This window comes from Hylaeus volcanicus, chromosome 2, assembly GCF_026283585.1.
Source record: "Hylaeus volcanicus isolate JK05 chromosome 2, UHH_iyHylVolc1.0_haploid, whole genome shotgun sequence".
Classification (NCBI taxonomy): domain Eukaryota; kingdom Metazoa; phylum Arthropoda; class Insecta; order Hymenoptera; family Colletidae; genus Hylaeus; species Hylaeus volcanicus.
Genome location: NC_071977.1, coordinates 21,902,448 through 21,920,219, shown reverse-complemented (window position 1 = coordinate 21,920,219; position 17,772 = coordinate 21,902,448). Strand labels below are relative to the sequence as shown.

The 17,772-nt window shown below is 36.7% G+C and overlaps 1 protein-coding gene across 1 annotated transcript in view; it reads left to right on the top strand.

Moving 5' to 3' along the window:
• LOC128872543 (uncharacterized) overlaps positions 1–17,772 on the top strand; it is a 175,815-nt gene that overhangs the window by 154,997 nt on the left and 3,046 nt on the right. The window lies entirely within an intron of this gene.

Here is a 17,772-nt window from a genome sequence, read left to right as displayed (position 1 = left end):
TATGAGTATACTTATATTAGTTCTGAACATTTCTCGTGTGCTATGTAATTTCTTTACTTTAACCAAATAAAATCAGTTTCGAAAATGTTTTTAATTCATGTTTCACATAATATTTTATTTCATGTTAATTCTTCCTTTAATTGTCGCCCCCAAATTCTATAAAATCTTGATTCCCATAAAATTATAACGCGCCCCTGGCAATTGTAAACCGTCTCTGTAAAACAAGGAAAGTTTGCAAATAAAAGTATGTATATCGCGAAAATACAGAAGCCGCCACTGTGAGCAGTTCGTTCCACGAAGTACAACTTCATTGCTGGGGAGGAACTCCGTCGCTGCCATCAGAAGCTCGTTTGTATTCACCTGGTAATGGCTGCCTCGCCAGACGCATAATAGCCGTGTCTAAAGAGTCGCGTTGCGAACGATAAATTCCTTTCCCCGATCGTTTCGCCCATACGTGGAATTTAAACGCCACCTCCACGAGACGAACACGTGAATTTCGCGGAAAAGATCGCACACTTGCTCTGACATCGTGAGAGTTGCACCCGTGAAAGCTGTGAATCGAGTAAAGTGGAAGGACGACCGTGAAACGGAACCACGGGACGATGAAGCAAAAAGGGCTCCGGTTATAAATATCGGTTACGTTAACCGGTCCTTCTAAGGATCGCGAGTCATCGCATCTTTCGTCTTTTGCGCTTCTCGATCCATTCCATCGGAAACGGGTTAATCGATGAAGATATTTCTTTGAAATGCTAAGAACTCGAAGTCCTCACTTGAACAAAGCGGAATTATTAATATCATTGATGCTCGTGTTGGCATTGAAGAGATTAAACTCGTAAATGAAGAAGGGGATGAAATTTTATAGAGCTTGGGTTTATTGTAAATGCAAAGAAAATAATTTAATTTAATGATTAGACTGCGGATTTTTATCCATTTATGCATTTATAGGTAGTTTGAATGTGCAAGAAACTACAAAATGCATACAGTATGCAAGAATATAAGAAATATACAGAATAAAGTTTATATTATAATATTTACAGAGTAAAATAAATTCCTATTTAGGTTCTATTTTTGTAGGTACGTTTGCAAAGATTTTGATTAAACTAGAGTAATGATTAAACTAGAAATTGTATTGATGTAAATGTCCTGCAGATAGGTTTTGGCTCGGTAATAATTTTAGCTCTGTAAAAGATAAATTGGAGCATTTCAAAATATTACAGATTTATACACTCCTTGAATGAATTAAATGTGTCTACAAACTGTGACCAACTTGTTAACAAAAACAAACACTCGTTGTACATCCTATTTATATCTGGAAAATGATTTATGAAACGGCTGCTGTTTTCGTCATTTTATCGACTAGTTCATATTCAACTCTATTTTTATTTATGTGGTGTTCAAATGATACGAGTACGTATGCAACATCACTTTTAATTTAATTGCATTAACTCCTTATTTTTATTCGGAATACCTATAAATTGATAACGTGGAATGCTATTATCAATATTGTGAACCTATACACAATCTATACATAATCTATACACAACTTTTGAATAAACAAGATTTTCCCTCAATTGTTGCCCTATGCTAAAAGAATTATACAGGATGTCCCAAAAACGTTGGAGTTCCTTGAAAGGGGTGGTTCGGGAGGTGATTTCGGGAAGAATTATTTCTCAATGGAACCTCAATCTTCCAATGTATAAATATTTTTGAAATTATTACCATATTTAAGAACCATACTCAAGTATTCATACATTTACGAATGCTCTTGAAAATATCTAAACAAAATCATGGACCAAATAAATCAGAAATATTCTTTTGTATTCTCTATGCAAACCTACGAGTATGAAACTTACCTCGTCGAAAAATTCTGAACCCTAACGAAAACAAAAATACTGTGCATGTAATATCTGTATCTTTATCATCGCTATATCTTTAAATGTGTACCACACACAGGCAGCCACCAGAGTAGTAGTGTTACAATTCTCCCTGTAATTACTTTGCACGACATTTTTTGCCATAACGAGATTATATTACGCATATTTGGTAAACTTACCATAAAGTATGCCACGTAATGGTTATGAGGCCATTAAAGACATAGTGTTACAGGCGGTTGGGTTAATTTCGAGTGAGTCGTCATAATTTTATGCCCGGATACGAAATTTGGGAAGGCCATTTTCGGTAAAAGCCGAGCTCGTTTCACGCATATTGCCCGCCGTGAACGTCATTTAATGACGGCGGTTCATGGAATTCTCGTCTAACGCCAATGAGAATCATTCGCGTGACTCACGCCGCGTGATGCAATCTTCGTTCTTATCGTTAACTTTAAACAGGTGTTCCGGGACGAAATAGTTGGCGAACATTTGGTTCACAATATTGTTAATAGCATTCCACGTTATCAATTTATAGGTATTCTGAATAAAAATAAGAAGTTAATGCAATTAAATTAAAAGTGATGTTGCATACGTACTCGTATCATTTGAACACTATATAAATAAAAATTGACTTGAATATGAACTAGTCGATAAAATGACGAAAACAGCAGCCATTTCATAAATCATTTTCCAGATATAAATAGGATGTACAACGAGTGTTTGTTTTTGTTAACAAGTTGGTCACAGTTTGTAGACAAATTTAATTCATTCAAGGAGTGTATAAAACTGTAACTGTTTTGAAAATAGCTAAACAAAATCATATACCAAACTTTCTCCTTATCAAAAATGTTGTTTCAAATCAACCTCCGAGCCACCCCTTTCAAGGAACTCCAACATTTTTGCCACACCCTGTATACAATTTTACCACATAATCACAACTCCTGAACCACTGAAGTACCTTTTAACGAGCTTTAAAATATTCCACAATTATAACAATACAATTTTCATTTAATTTCGTATAACCTGATATCCAGCAGACCTAACTCAGGCCTGGATTGTCTTTGACAGAACACAATCGAACGAACGTTGCATAGAGAGCACTGCTTTGCATAACCGTGGCCCAGACAAAAGCTAAATTAATTACAGAAATCTGGCTGAATTGGCTCGAACTACCTTCCGTAACTTTCTACGACCTACATTTCATCCACGATAGAGAAACGGTTTTGTCCGCATCAACGAAGCCCCTGGACCGCCGACTTCCAGAATAATTCGCCGGTCGAATTCCGCGGGGGGTTCGACTCTAATTCCGATATCTCATTTACGGTTCGACGTTGGTCGTAACGAGGCGGTATGCGGAAAATGGCGACGATCCACGGAAGAGCTGGCGCCGCGAGACCTCCATAAGGCTGTTCATAAAACATGCCCGCTCGAATGAACCGAACGAGGAGAAAAGAGTGGACGCGGCAGGAAGGCGGAAAGGGTGGCTCAACGCGGGAGAAAAGAGACCAAACATCTTCCAGCCACTTGTCTTCCGTAACCACCAAGAAACGCTTAACCCGAAGGGAGCTCGTTTACACGAAGAGCGTAACGGAAGGACGCGAGAATGACGGGAAGAGAGGAAAATCATGAAAAATGACGACCAGACACGGCTATTTAGTCTATACCTGTCGGACGATCTTTTAGGCTACGTGATTTTCACTTCTCTGGATGTTATTGAATAAACCAGAGGGGCGTGTTTGATCGGGATTTGATGGAGATGCTTGTTCAGAAATGTAAAGAAAAGGGTGATATGGTAATTGAAATGAAGTGTTTTTGGAGCTGTTTGGAGGAACGCGAAGAAAAGTTGAAGGATGTGTAAAACAGATAACGATTATTGAACAAATTATTGAACGAGACGGTAGAAAAGGCTGGAAAGGACATTTGGGCTTAAAGCTTAAGGAGTTAACCCTTTGCACTCGAGGCCTTTTTTCTGGTATCTATCAGCAACTCGAGATGCTTTCTTAGCATTCTATTGACGCGAATGCTAAGCTTAAATTAACTTCGAAAATGAGATCCTTAATTTGAGATTTGAGAATCAGGTCAGCTTTGCCTCAACGACAATCATTTTATTGGTAATTTATTATTAAGTTCGAGTTCCAAAGAAATGAAACCTAAAGAAAACCTAGTGGTGACTGAGAGTCACCTCTCGAATGCAAAGGGTTTATAGTTGATGGTTTAATTGAAATAGATACACGTCTAAATTCTGAAGTAACGAGAGTACAACATTTTTAAAGGATTGGCGATCTCTGAAAACAAAGACACAAATCCAGAAAGAAAATGTATTTCAGTCGTTTACGATCTTGCACGCCTCTAAAGTCATACACGTTATGTACACCTTCGTTTTCTACTTTATCTACTATTTTAATAATAATTACGTATCTATTATGGCTTCGAACTACCATGTCTCACAAACAATCAGTATCCGATGAGATACGCGTCGAATCGGCAAGATCGCACCTCGCATCAAACTGTAAAAACAGTTATTGCATCAAATCGATGGAAAGAATGTAAAAAGGAAGATAAAATGCGTACAAAGACGTCACAGAACAAATTACACGGCACTCCGCATGGTAGAGCGATTTGAGCTCGCTTCCTTTCAATGTCTGCGCCACGACGACTTCTTTTTGCCGATCTTCCGCGCCACGAAATGTATTCACGAAGTAGCAATCTCCGTTCTCTCGAATGTCCATTCATAAAACGTGCCCTCTTAGAGGTAAACGAAAGGCAAAAACCGGGCGACAGCAGCGAGACGAAGAAGGAAAAAAAGACCGGTGGCGGAAAATCGAAAAGGGACGTAATAGGCGCGAGAAAGGGAAATATGACCGGTGGACCAGTGTAAAAGGGTTGCCGCGACGTTCGTTTTACGCGGAGATCGCGAAACGCGAGACTGAGAGGTTATTAATTTTTAACGCAGACTTTGCAGGTGCAAAGATTAAAGAAGACTGGGTGCCACTACTCGACTGGCGCCAGTTTCTTTGCGAGTAGAAAGTTGGTTCAACTGGATAATTATTGAATCGAGAAAGTAAAGAGCAAGTGTAGTTTTACATTTCACCCTTTACCATTAATATTTAGATGAGTGTTCCCATATAATTTTCCAAAGTTAAATATGCATCAAGTATATCAGTCTTTTAATATTCTAACCCAGACCTAACCAAAACAGTATATTAGGTAGACTGGAAAGTAATGTCGCTTTTTTTCACATTAAATCCAAACAAATTTTTGATAAATTTCTATTTTTAATTAATTATGTAATCGCCCTCGTTATCAACAGCTTCTTGCCATCTAGTGTGCAAATTTTCAATGCCAGATCGATAAAAATCAATGACCTGATGAGTGATAGACAAGTATTTAAAATTGCAAAAACGACATTACTTTCCAGTCCACCTAATTTATTATTCTATTTATTATCCATGTAAAATTAAATAATCGTTAGTTTTATACCATAATATTAATAAGACATTAAGTGCGGTCTATGATTGCTGAATGTTTTTCTATAAATAATGATAAAAAAGTAAAGAAAAATAGCCATTAGAAAGGAATACAGTTCTTAGGGATATATGAAGAGTATGTTTACGGGGCCAGGAACTTGCGTCATGAAAGATAGAAATCAGGGAGTTGAAGCATTAAGAAAAATAACCGAAAACAACCATACTCTATTTCAAGTAATGTAAGATTCTAATTTGTGTCTATATTGTATAATACTTTTTTCTTTTACTGATGTATACATATATTGGCATAAAATTATGTTATAGCTTCAAATCAGTTTACGGACTTACAAGGACTTCAAACATCTCTAATGGAAGTGTATCTTCTTCTCTATGGGAAGTGCTATTTACCAAGCAGTGATGGGCAAAACCCTAAGCTTCGAATAAATCTGAAGTTTATCGATATGTTTGTCTCGTTTCCTCTTTTGAACATTTTCCAAAGAAGGAAACAAGAGAAACACATCGGCAAACTTCAGATTCATTCAAAGCCTAGAGTTTTGTCCATCACTGTCACCAACCCACAGTCTATGCTCTCGTTTCTTTCTTTTTAATATTTTTCTAAACTCTCGCCAATTATAACAACTGATTCCATTTTAAACTCAGTAACCCTTTTCACCCTTCTACCTCAAATCTCATTTTTAAATACGAGTGACAGGAAAGGTAATTTTTGTGTAAAGAATATTCTTCTCGCCACAAAAATCCATTTAAAATTTATTCATTGATATTATTAATTCCGTTGTATCCTAATTCCGTTTGTTACAAATAGTACCTCATAGGTTCGAGGCGACGTACCCTGGACGCCATTGATCTTTGAAAACCTCGCTTCAGGGGTTCGTTTTGCGCCGGTATCGAGAAACCCGAGGCTGAAGGTTAATTTTACCGTAAGGAAGCGAAATAAAATAAAAGATGGAGGAGGAGGGCGCGGAAGAGTATATTGAGAAATGCCTTGCCTGGAACGAGACCTTCCGCGAGTTAATTGAATGCTGGAAACGTGAAATACAACCTCGAACGGCGTCGGCCAATGTCAAAGGTCGTTAGCCGATGCAATTATTTCGCTTCGATGATTCGCGAAATCGTTAAAATAAACACGGCAGCTGTACAGTTCGGCCATCCCGTCGTGGCGAATTAAACGCGAAAAAAAGGGCGGCGCAAAAGAAAAAAACGATTCGAATGGTTCCACTTCGGTTCCTCTTTTTCCTTTTCTTCCTATAGTCCGGCGCCCATTAATTCGTGCCACGTTTCTTTCATATAATTGATCCACATACCGATCCAAGTGCTTTTAGGCACGAGTGGTCTCTGGGAATTTCGAGTGGACGTCTTCTTTTTACGCCGGACGCTGTGAATGAACCTCGTCAACGTCCACTCTCTCCCGCTCTGAACGCACGTTTATGCTATTCGAAGGGCAACAAAATAAAACATCCGTTTTCAGATAAACGGACGCGATAGGAAACGATGGCAGCGTGCATGATTTTCCAGCGGGATGTTACGGTTTGTTGAGCCAAACAGTGGCGAAATATTCGACACGTTCGGTTAGGATCGACAACCATACTCTTTTCGCGATGCACGTATTCCTCTGGGCGGAGGAAAGAGTGTACTTCTTACTTTTCTTCTCCTCTTGCTTTCTTTATCGAAGCTAAGTGCACCACTTTCGAAATGATACAATTATGAAATTGGATCTTTTGACGAGGAAATGTAAATATTATTTTGACTATAATAAAACAATGTTGTGAATGTTATTTCTTCCAACTTGACTTTCTCGCATATCTTTCTTTCATAAAGAGGAGCTATTGAAACAGATATTGAAGAAGGTTTCCTAAGGTAGAGCTAAGTTATTTTTTATATTTTTTATTTTTGACATTTTACGAATGAAAATAAATTCGAAGAATATTACTGAAGTCATGTCGATGACTCTTCTTGGGGTTTATTTAGAATTCAACAATACTTTAGCTGATTTTGCTGTTTTTCTCTCTTGGGAAAAATTGAATAACAATTATTATCACTTCTTGCTTTTAAAAATAGTTGAACTAAAAGTGATAAATATAAGTGCACTGCATACAACAATATGTAAATATATACACAAATGAAAAGGAGAAACTTGAATTAAAGTATGCTTTGTCTTCTAAACCTTGTATCTCATCGTTTACATTTCATATATCTATGTATTTGTCATAAATGCGTAAATATCGACAATCTAGTTATAAGATACGAGTACTAATACCCCTGTCTCCTACTGCCATCATACAGTACTTTATTTCCTTTATCTCTCTTCTCAAAGTATTTTTTATTATTGTAATACATAATAAAAATATTCCCTAAATATATCGACCTACTGCAATAAGAATGTCAGAGCTGAAAAAATATAGATTTATCAGACATTGCATTTAAAAGTGTAAATCTCGTCCAGTGAATGCAAAGAGTCCATGTAGCGATTAAATATTGCAAATTACGCGTCCACGACGAATTCGTCTCGACTTTCATCGCCATCATTGCAATTTACCAGTGTATTAAAATTTCATAGCTCTAATTAATACTAATATTTAGGCGACTACGGAGAAGTAAATTTCTCTGGCCCTGAACGAAACATGAAAGTTATCTCCCGAGAGAGACTTTCACGAAGTTTCGTTCAACTTCGGGGAAACTGGAGCACTTATTAGCGTAATTTCGAGCAACAAGAATCTACAGCTCGACGAAAAGGAGTGGAAAATAAAGTTTAATTCCGACCACCTTGGATAGCACGCAAGGTGAAACCAGACGGTGGAATCTCTGGTAGCGCGTATCAATCTTATTGCCGTTCTCGTCTAGTCTGCTTCTGGCAAAGGGAATTCCTGGAATTTTATCAGTGGCGTATTCAAGGGGTGTACTCGCGTGTAACGGTACACTTCAAAGTACACAATGAAAGAATATGCCTACCCGTACCAAAATAAACTTTTATACCTGAGCGTTCGTGTTCATCTTCAAACGTTACAGAGATTTCACGACGTAACAACTAGGATATTCACATATCATTTTAGCAATTCACATTTTATTTTGAGACCACTATTTTATTACATATTTTGTTTTTATGCAATTTATGACGGTAACACATCTTTAATTCTGGTATAATATAATTGTGCCATGTAAATTTCTTTAATTATTCTATTTTTAATTACGGTTCAAATTGTGGAAGATTTTTGTGGGCAATTTACGTAAAATTTATGTAAACTTTGTCAAAAATTAAACGAGAATTAAGTTCGATGTGGTTATGTACTGTCGACAAATAAAGCGAGAGTCGGATTAAATTTCTGTTAAATATTAGGTTGTCCTAAAAGTTTCTTTCGTGAGTTGCATTCAATTAATTTCTGTGGCAGTGTTTATATACATAGACAATCTAATTTCTTAGGCACTGATCTTGTAACAGTAATGGAGCAAAATGAATTGTACACAATTTTGTAATGTAACATAAAACATTAGATATTGTGTATGTATTAATTATTAATAAAAGGAAAGAAACTTTTGGGACAACCTAATAAAATTGAAAACCAAATAGATAAGAGAAAAATATAATACGATACAAAATATAATACAATAATATTTTCTGAATTATATAAGCAATTGCTTTTATTATTTACTGCAATATTATTTACAGATTTTCATCGAAGAAGACCTTAAAAACATAATTGAAAATTGCAAAGAAAATTCCAATTTGTTTCCATTTATTCATTAAGTATCATCGATTTATCAAAAGAAATTGTCAAATAAATAATGACATAAATAATAGACTTTTCACGAGGGTCTTTAGAATTTGATTTTTTTAATCAAACACAAATGGTATGCAATATACATGTACCCAATTTTGTTATTTTAAATTAAAGTACACATGATTGCAATGAAACATAACAGATAATACTATTTAAATGTCTACAAAACCACGTCGACTGACACACTCTGTTATTAAAAAAACAGAATCCCATTATCCACGAATAGTCCATGTCTACGTCACTGAATTGTATTCCTGGCGTCTAAAAAATCTTGGAAACCGTAGTGAATTTCCGATCGCGAAGGAGAGGCTACGATAAAAATAGGTCTGAATTAGCCTTGCAGATTCCTTCAGGTGCACCGAAATTACATTTACCGGGGGAAGCGTCTCGAACGGATATAGCATCGATTATCCTCCGTTTGTCGCGCCGCTGGACACTCTCCTCGTCCTAACAAAAAACTTCGCACCTCCAATTATGTAAATCAACAACGGACATGTAACGAAGTCATCCCTTGCATATGCATAGCCGAACGGGGGGAACGAAAGAAATTGCTATTCGATGAAAGAAACGTTCGCTCGTGAGAGACTGGTTTTGTTTTTCCTGATAAAATAGTGGTTGCATGAAATGTTAAACTAAATCTATTGACACGTTCTTCTGGTGATTTGTTTATTGGGAATTAGTCGTATGATAGATTAGATTCTTTCAGGGCTAAGTAAGCTTTTTGGGGATTCAAATGAGAAAAGATAGCAAAAGGTGTTCCAAAAGGGGCTTCAAGGTTTTGTTTTTAAAATTTTAAATAAGGTTTGAAATGCAACTAGCATGTGGAATACATCCAATTATCTTTATTTTAAATGAAAGTAGACGTAAAAGATGATGTTCAGCACGAATAAGCTGATAGGCATACTTTCTTATTGTAAACTAAAATTATAGTGGCCCTTTTGGGGAAAAAATCTTTTCATTATAATAAGGAATATAATAACAATAAAAATCGTATTTTTTTGCATAATTAGTAGGGGAATTAACAGAGCAGAAAAAAAATATTTGCCCACTGAATGATCTTCTAAAAGAAAACGTCGTAATTTATAGTTTTATTATTATTAATGCACACAAAGAATAATTCTTTTGTCCCCCAAAGAAAAGTAATTGAAGCTTTCAGAACAAAGACACAAATACGGAAAGAAAATGTATTTCTAAAGTCTCATTTAATTTCTCATTCTAATTTATCTATTATGTTAATAAATATTACGTATCTATTATAGCTTTAAACTACTATGGTCTACAAACAATATGTATCAACATCAAACTGAAAAGTAATTCAAGCTCAACGAACTAATAAAATTGTTTCATCGTGCCAAGGTGAACCTATATTTCAATACAAAATACCATCACAAGACGGTGATTAGTAATCGTAAAAACTGAATACTATACATAAATTCAATCCTGTCCCTTTATTCGTGAGAAAATTTTCAGACCGTGTTTTGTGGTCGGAAAAATTCAAACAGCCCTCATAACAAATCCTGCAACCGTTCTTCCCCTTTATGCACATTTATTATAATTTTATTCTCACGCGCAACGACCCCTTTTACACAGAAAACAACAATTCCCCCCGCGCTTTGTTCCCGCAACCACCTAGATCCACCGCGTAATCAAATACATGTAATTTGCTTTCGGCTGGCTGCTCGTTTATTCGTACCCCTTCGTAATTTACCCAAACGAAACACGAAGGAGCTTTCCTTTGCCACCATTGTGTTCCTCGATGAAAACTAAAGTTCCTCGCTCGTAATAGTCTTTGCATAATTCTCCCTTGTCTCGCGGTAGACGCAAAGTTTCCCGATTGTCGAAGAACGCGGAGACAGTTAACAATGCGTCGCAAAGTCTACGGTTACGAGCAGCAAACGGCGTGCTTCCTCGTTGCAGTTTAACGAATAAAGGATACAAAGAATATCCTTTCACGCGAATCCATTATTGCGCGTTGATAGCTCGTTGGGCGACGTTCAAACGTTGGACGGTTAACAGTTTCGCGCAAGACTCGAGGCGCCTCTCAATTAGTAATGCTCTGTAACCATCCTGACAATAAAATACGTTTACCTGCGCTGTGTCGTGGCAAATTATCCTTCGAAATTACGAGCATCGTGAAACGGCTTTTAAATTTAAACGTCAGCACGCACAGCGTGATATTTCAGCGACCTAGCGGGGTAAAACTTATGTGGTCCGATATCTCGGAAACTAAATCTTTATTAGGGCGTCCGCTCACGAAGCTACTCAAAAGAAACGTGATTAGTTGGTGATTGAAATCACAAATTAGTTAAGTATTGGTTAGTAATGATTTTAAATATTTTTAGGAAAAGCATCTATCGCTATTCGTGCTAAGAGAATGTGCCAAAACAACAGCAATAAGTAATACCTACGATTTTATCAGTGAAAAAGGTCTGTACAAAGGCGTGGAATATTTTAGAAAGTATTTCTAAGTATTTGAAGTTGAAACACAAATAATTTTTCTTTAATTTGAAGCTAATTAGATGCAAACATACCAATTACTCTTCAATGAAGAATGATTTGAATTGGGATAATATTTAAGAAAAGTAGTCTTTAACCGACTTCGAAAAGGAGGAGGTTACTCAATTCGAGATGTATGTTTTTTTTTTTATTATACTTATAGAGTATTTTTCCTAGTGAAATAATTTTTAACCCTTTGCACTATGAGGTCGCCTCTAGTGTGACAAAACTATTTTTCTATAGAATTTTAAGTCACCTTGGACTTGATACTCTATACAATTAATAAAACAATCAAGTGGGCCACAGTTTTATTAAACAAATTTTGTGAATTCCATTCTTCCAGTCACATCTCAAACTATAGCGCGGTCCAAACCCTTTCGTTTCACACTTCAGGTTCTCACACTCTATAATATTGTCAAAATTAATGTATCAATTTCTTTCTTGGCTCCACTTTAAATTTGAATTCCTGTGATTTTCGTTGGGGTGCCATCCTCATGTATCATCCTCCGAAAGCGTGGGACGGGTGTGCGATCATAAAACTCAAACTGCCAAGTTAATTCCAGCACAGCGACTTTTTCCGCCACAGATTAATTCAGCGTAAAGAAAGTTAAGTAGCTTCTTTACCGAAATGGTAAAAGCGTGTCTTAGATATCCAGACGTCGTTGGCGGGGGATTAAGCGAAAAGTCGCGACATAATCTCCCGACTGAAAACCGTCGGGGTAGACTGGTGCAGCAAGCTTTCATTTACAAGAACATCCATTTTTCCGTGGCGCAAGGTGGGTCGTGAATGCGTCACGAGCGCAATCGCGAGCCTCGTAAAATCGAATTACGATCCATATCTCGGAGGGATCAGTCGCGACCAAGCCGAAGATGAAAGGCGATCGACGCGTGGAAGGTGGAGGAAGAAGACACGCGAACTGGAGGAACGGCACGTGCATAAGTAAAAAGGATTCGTAGGCCGGAATCAGAGGATACAGCTAAAGTAGTATTGAATTCTAAGTAAACCCTAGGTTGAAAGTAAAAAGTACAAATATTTTAATTCTACTTCAAGGAATCCTCTTCGATATCTGTTTAACCTCGTCGGGCACATTGACACACATGTGGATATACGTTCGTTTGTATATTAAGATTATCATTATTTATGAGAACAATACGTTTTAGAATTAAAATATGTAACATGTATAATGTGAGACAGTATATTTGTATATTAAAATCGATTTACAGATCAAAATTGCTTTGGTTTGTGTATATTTCATTAGAGCAAAAAGAAATTCATTAAGAATTCACCTCTCAAGAGATTAAGGGGCTCCTCGTTATTAAGAGAATGCATAAGAAAATGAAGTTTAGTTATTGTAAACATAGAATATAATACATTAGGTGTAGAAATTAATTCTGTACCTTGATATTCAATCGTTATTAAATCGTTGTTTTTACAACTACGATTAATTCCATAAATACTCGTAACCTCTATGAATATTGAAGAAATTTCTCAGAGGTAAATAAATAAGTTTAAAGTTTCCAAATATATTTTTCATTATAGATACATACATGTTTATATTTATAATGAAAAATTCAAACAAATCTCTTCAATATCCATAAAGGGTACGAATATATCATGAAACTAACAATATGCTTTTCTATTATCTTTTTAAATAAATGGTAAATCTACCATAGAAAGGCACAGTGCGAATTTCTGCACCTAATATAATGCATCGTAAAGTCGAATTACGGTCCATCACGGATCAGTCGGGACCAAAGTGAAGATGAAAGGCGATCGACGTGGGAGGAAGAAGAGGAAGACACGCGAACCGGAGGAACGGTGCGTGCATCAGGATTCGTGTTCGAAGCGCGTGGAAAACGGCAGCAGGAATATCGACGCCAGACTGGCGGCCGTTAGTAGTGGCCTTGCCATCGGCAATTTATTCACGAACCGGAATATCTCTCCAGCCGTCCGTTCGGCAGCCTCCATTCGGTCCAGAGCATCGCAGATGAGCCACTTCTGGAGGAGAAGTGCATTCGTTACCTTCCCGTTTGCTCGGTACGCGACCATGTATACCGCGAACGAAATTAACTCGATGATTAACTAGAACCAAACACCTCTGACTCAAAAAAAATCAAATGACGGACCTTTGAATTTTTGATCATTTAAAACTATGAGCCACTTCTTGAGGAGAAGTGCATTCGTTTACCTTCCCGTTTGCTCGGTACGCGGAGGAGGAGGTTACTTAATTCGACATGTATATATATATATATATTTTTTTTTTATGTCTGTTCACCGATTACGCCGAGATGGCTTGACCAATCGGAATGAATCCTGTTGCATCCTGTAGAGCATGTTCCCCCGGTGATCCTGCTGTCAAGACTTTTTGCGATTTGTCATTTTTTTACCCGTCTTTTTACCAAAAAACCGTGATTTTTAGGTATGCTTGCCGATTACGTCGAGATGGCTTGATGAATCGGAGTGAAACCTCTTGCATCTTGTCGAATATTTCTTCCAGTTGGTCGCGTAAAAGAAACATTTTGTGATTTGTCATTTTTTACCCGTTTTTTTTTTTTAAACAGAAACATTTTGTCTTACTTCTTACTCCGAGACGGATGGACCAATCAGATCGAAACTTCTTGCATCTGGAAGAGCATTTGCCATTTGGTCCCATAACAAAACATTTGTCCTTTTCTTATTTTTTACCACTTTATATCACTTTTTATCGCAAAAAGCGTACTATTTCACGTATGTTTGGCCTGAAACCGATGAAATCGATGAAACCCCTTACATTTTGCTGCCGGAGAGGTTTTCGCAATAATCACAGATGCAAAAATTTATGAATTTCTGTGTTGTTTATAACTATTGTTATCGCAAAATTCCTATTATATGATGTAACTCGGTGAGGAAATTACCGAGCGCGATGGAACCTTCCGCATTTCATAATAGATAAATTCGTGATGTAACCATTTGCAAAAATTTATGGACACTTTTATTGTTTAAAATCAAAAAAAATGTTGGATGTTCTTGAATAGGGTGTTTCGGGGGGGGGGATTTGAAACAATTTTTTCTTAAATGTGAAAATGTTGTTCGAGGCTGCGGTAGCATAGGCCCCGCAAGCGCTCCTCCGGCATACTCGCGCTCTGATTGGTCGGGAGTCTCTGTTTCTGGAATATCTCCTTAACAAAGCCTCGAGCAACATTTTCGCTAAGGAAAAATTGTTTCAACCCCCCCCTCCCCCGCGGAACAAGCCTTTTCAAGGACCTCCAACGATTTTGAGTCATCCTGTATATTGCTCATAACTGCTGTTATTGCATGAAACCTATTGGTTATAGATTGCCAATAAAAAGAGTGAAATAAAATAATTTTTTGGGAAAAAAATTTAACCGACTTCAAAAAAGGTACAGTGAAAATTATGAAATAATTTCTAGTTAATTTATATGAATACGCACTAGCTCTAGATATAATTGTTTAAAAGTATGGGAAAATGCAATGAAAAGCATGAAATAATTTCTAGTTAATATATATGAATCTGTATTCTCGGCAGAGCACTCTACATTACCGACAGAGCGATCTGCATTATCGGCCGAGCACTCTACATTACCGACAGAGTAATCTGCATTGTCGGCCGAGCACTCTGCATTACCGACAGAGCTATCTGCATTGCCGACAGAGTAATCTGCATTATCGGCAGAGGACTCTGCATTACCGACGGAGAAATCTGCGTTATCGTCCGAGCACTCTACATTACCGACGGAGAAATCTGCGTTATCGACCGAGCACTCTACATTACCGACGCAGCAATCTGCGTTATCGACCGGGCGCTCTACATTACCGACAGAGCGATCTGCATTATCGGCAGAGTAACCTGCATTATCGACCGAGCACTCCACATTATCAACAGAGTATCCTACCGTATCGACCGTGCACCCCACATTGCCAAGAGAGTAATCTGCATTATCGACCGAGCACTCCACATTACCGACAGAGTAATCTGCATTATTGGCCGAGCCCTCCACATTATCGACAGAGCAATCTGCATTATCGGCCGAGCCCTCCACATTATCGACAGAGCAATCTGCATTATCGGCCGATAACCTATCAGACCTAACTCAGACCAACCAAAGCATCTGGCGGATTGTTTCATAAAAATTGTGTCGGTAAAAGTCGTTACTGCAGATTACTCGGTCGGCAATGCAGATAGCTCTGTCGGTAATGCAGAGTGCTCGGTCGATAATGCAGATCACTCTGTCGGTAATGTAGAGTGCTCGGTCGATAATGCAGATCACTCTGTCGATAATGTGGAATGCTCGGTCGATAATGCAGATTCATATACATTAACTAGAAATTATTTCATGCTTTTTATTGCATTTTTCCATACTTTTAAACAATTATATCTAGAGCTAGTGCGTATTCATATAAATTAACTGGAAATTATTTCATACTTTTCACCGTACCTTTTTTGAAGTTGGTTAAATTTTTTTTCCAAAAAATTATTTTATGTCTTCTACTATGTATAAGAACATTGACGTTCCACAATTACTAGGTTGTCTCAAAAGTTTCTTTTGTTTTATTAATACTTAATTCATACACAATATTTTATGTTTTATGTTATATTACAAAATTGTGTACAATTCGTTTCGCTCCATTACTGTTACAGCATCAATGTCTAAGAAATTAGATTGTCTATTTATATAAACACTGCCACAGAAAATAATTGAATGCAACTCACAAAAGAAACTTTTAGGACAACCTAATATTTGCAACGTGAAATAAAAATTCTTAAAGAAAGTCTTTTTCTTTTTCACGTGAACGACAGTAGGCTTTTAAACCATTTTCGTGTCATTACTGATATTCGTTTTACTCCTGATTGTATCAAAGAAAAAAGTATAATTTTTTGCAAGATAAGAGCTTACAATAAAAGAATAAAATTGTACAACATCGATATAATTTAAAGATATCACTTTATTCCATATCAGTTGAAATTATGAAAGTCAACGATAGCGAATGCAATCATTTTTTAACCTTCTCCATTATTCTATTGAAATTTGTCAGTGCTCGACAAGCTAGATATTTAATCGCTACTTTGATTAATGAACGCCGATATCTCGATTTATCTGTATTAACGTTAGTTCCAGATATAGTTAACGCGCACATATCACGTAAACGAGATATGATAGCGTTTTTTCGCGATAATTGAACTCGAATCGTTCGAAAAAAGATCACACTCCATGTTACCTGTCACAGTAACACACCATAAAATCAATAGGTTACATAGAATTCAAACCTTAAAATAGAAGAAAAATAATAGTAACAATTCGCAGGATAATCACAATTACAAATCAGCATCGACGATGAAGTGCCCTGATTACTAGAATGAGTAAATTGTTGCAAGAAAATGCAGGCAGGACTCGAAAAAGAAGAAAATGTTGAGATACATTGCATCCTCCGTGATCAGAGGTTAACGAAGAATCAACTCGAGCAAGTAATTGATCTTAAACGAATCCTTTTTATATAAAATTCAATATCAACTGCGATGATTCGTTTATCGATCGATACAGATAAAAATTCGATATCAAGTAACAAAAAATGAAAAAAAAATGTAAAGACCCGATATGCCCAGCAAATATACATTCAAGGTGTGTGACAAACATTAAGAAATTATTAGGTTGTCCGGAAAGTTTGTACAAATTTCTAAGAAAAATTCAAAAACACGTTTGAATTTTAATATGTATTTATTGAATTACATAGGTGACATTTTGTTCCACAACCTTTCCACCTTTTAAGGGATGTATACATGTTATTTGTTTTCAACCACTTCGATATATTCAGACCTGTACCACCTGCCAAAAATCGTCATGGACTTTCCGGACAATCCAATAATTTATAAATATCTCGATCTCGAAATGAAATTGCTGTTTCGTTATACGTATGCAGCGAGAGCAAACCACCTAAAACTAAAACGAAGAAACCAAAAAAGAAACCATCTCGAAAACACGTGGCCACTACTTCTAAGGCGTTGTCGAAACCTGAAAGGAAGAGATCCAAATCAAAGTATTGCTCTGAAAAGTCGAAGACGGAAGTTCGCGTAAAGGCTTGCAGAAAGTATCAACTATTTATGCCATATAGCTAATATTTATTATTAAAGTGGAACCTCTGTTAAT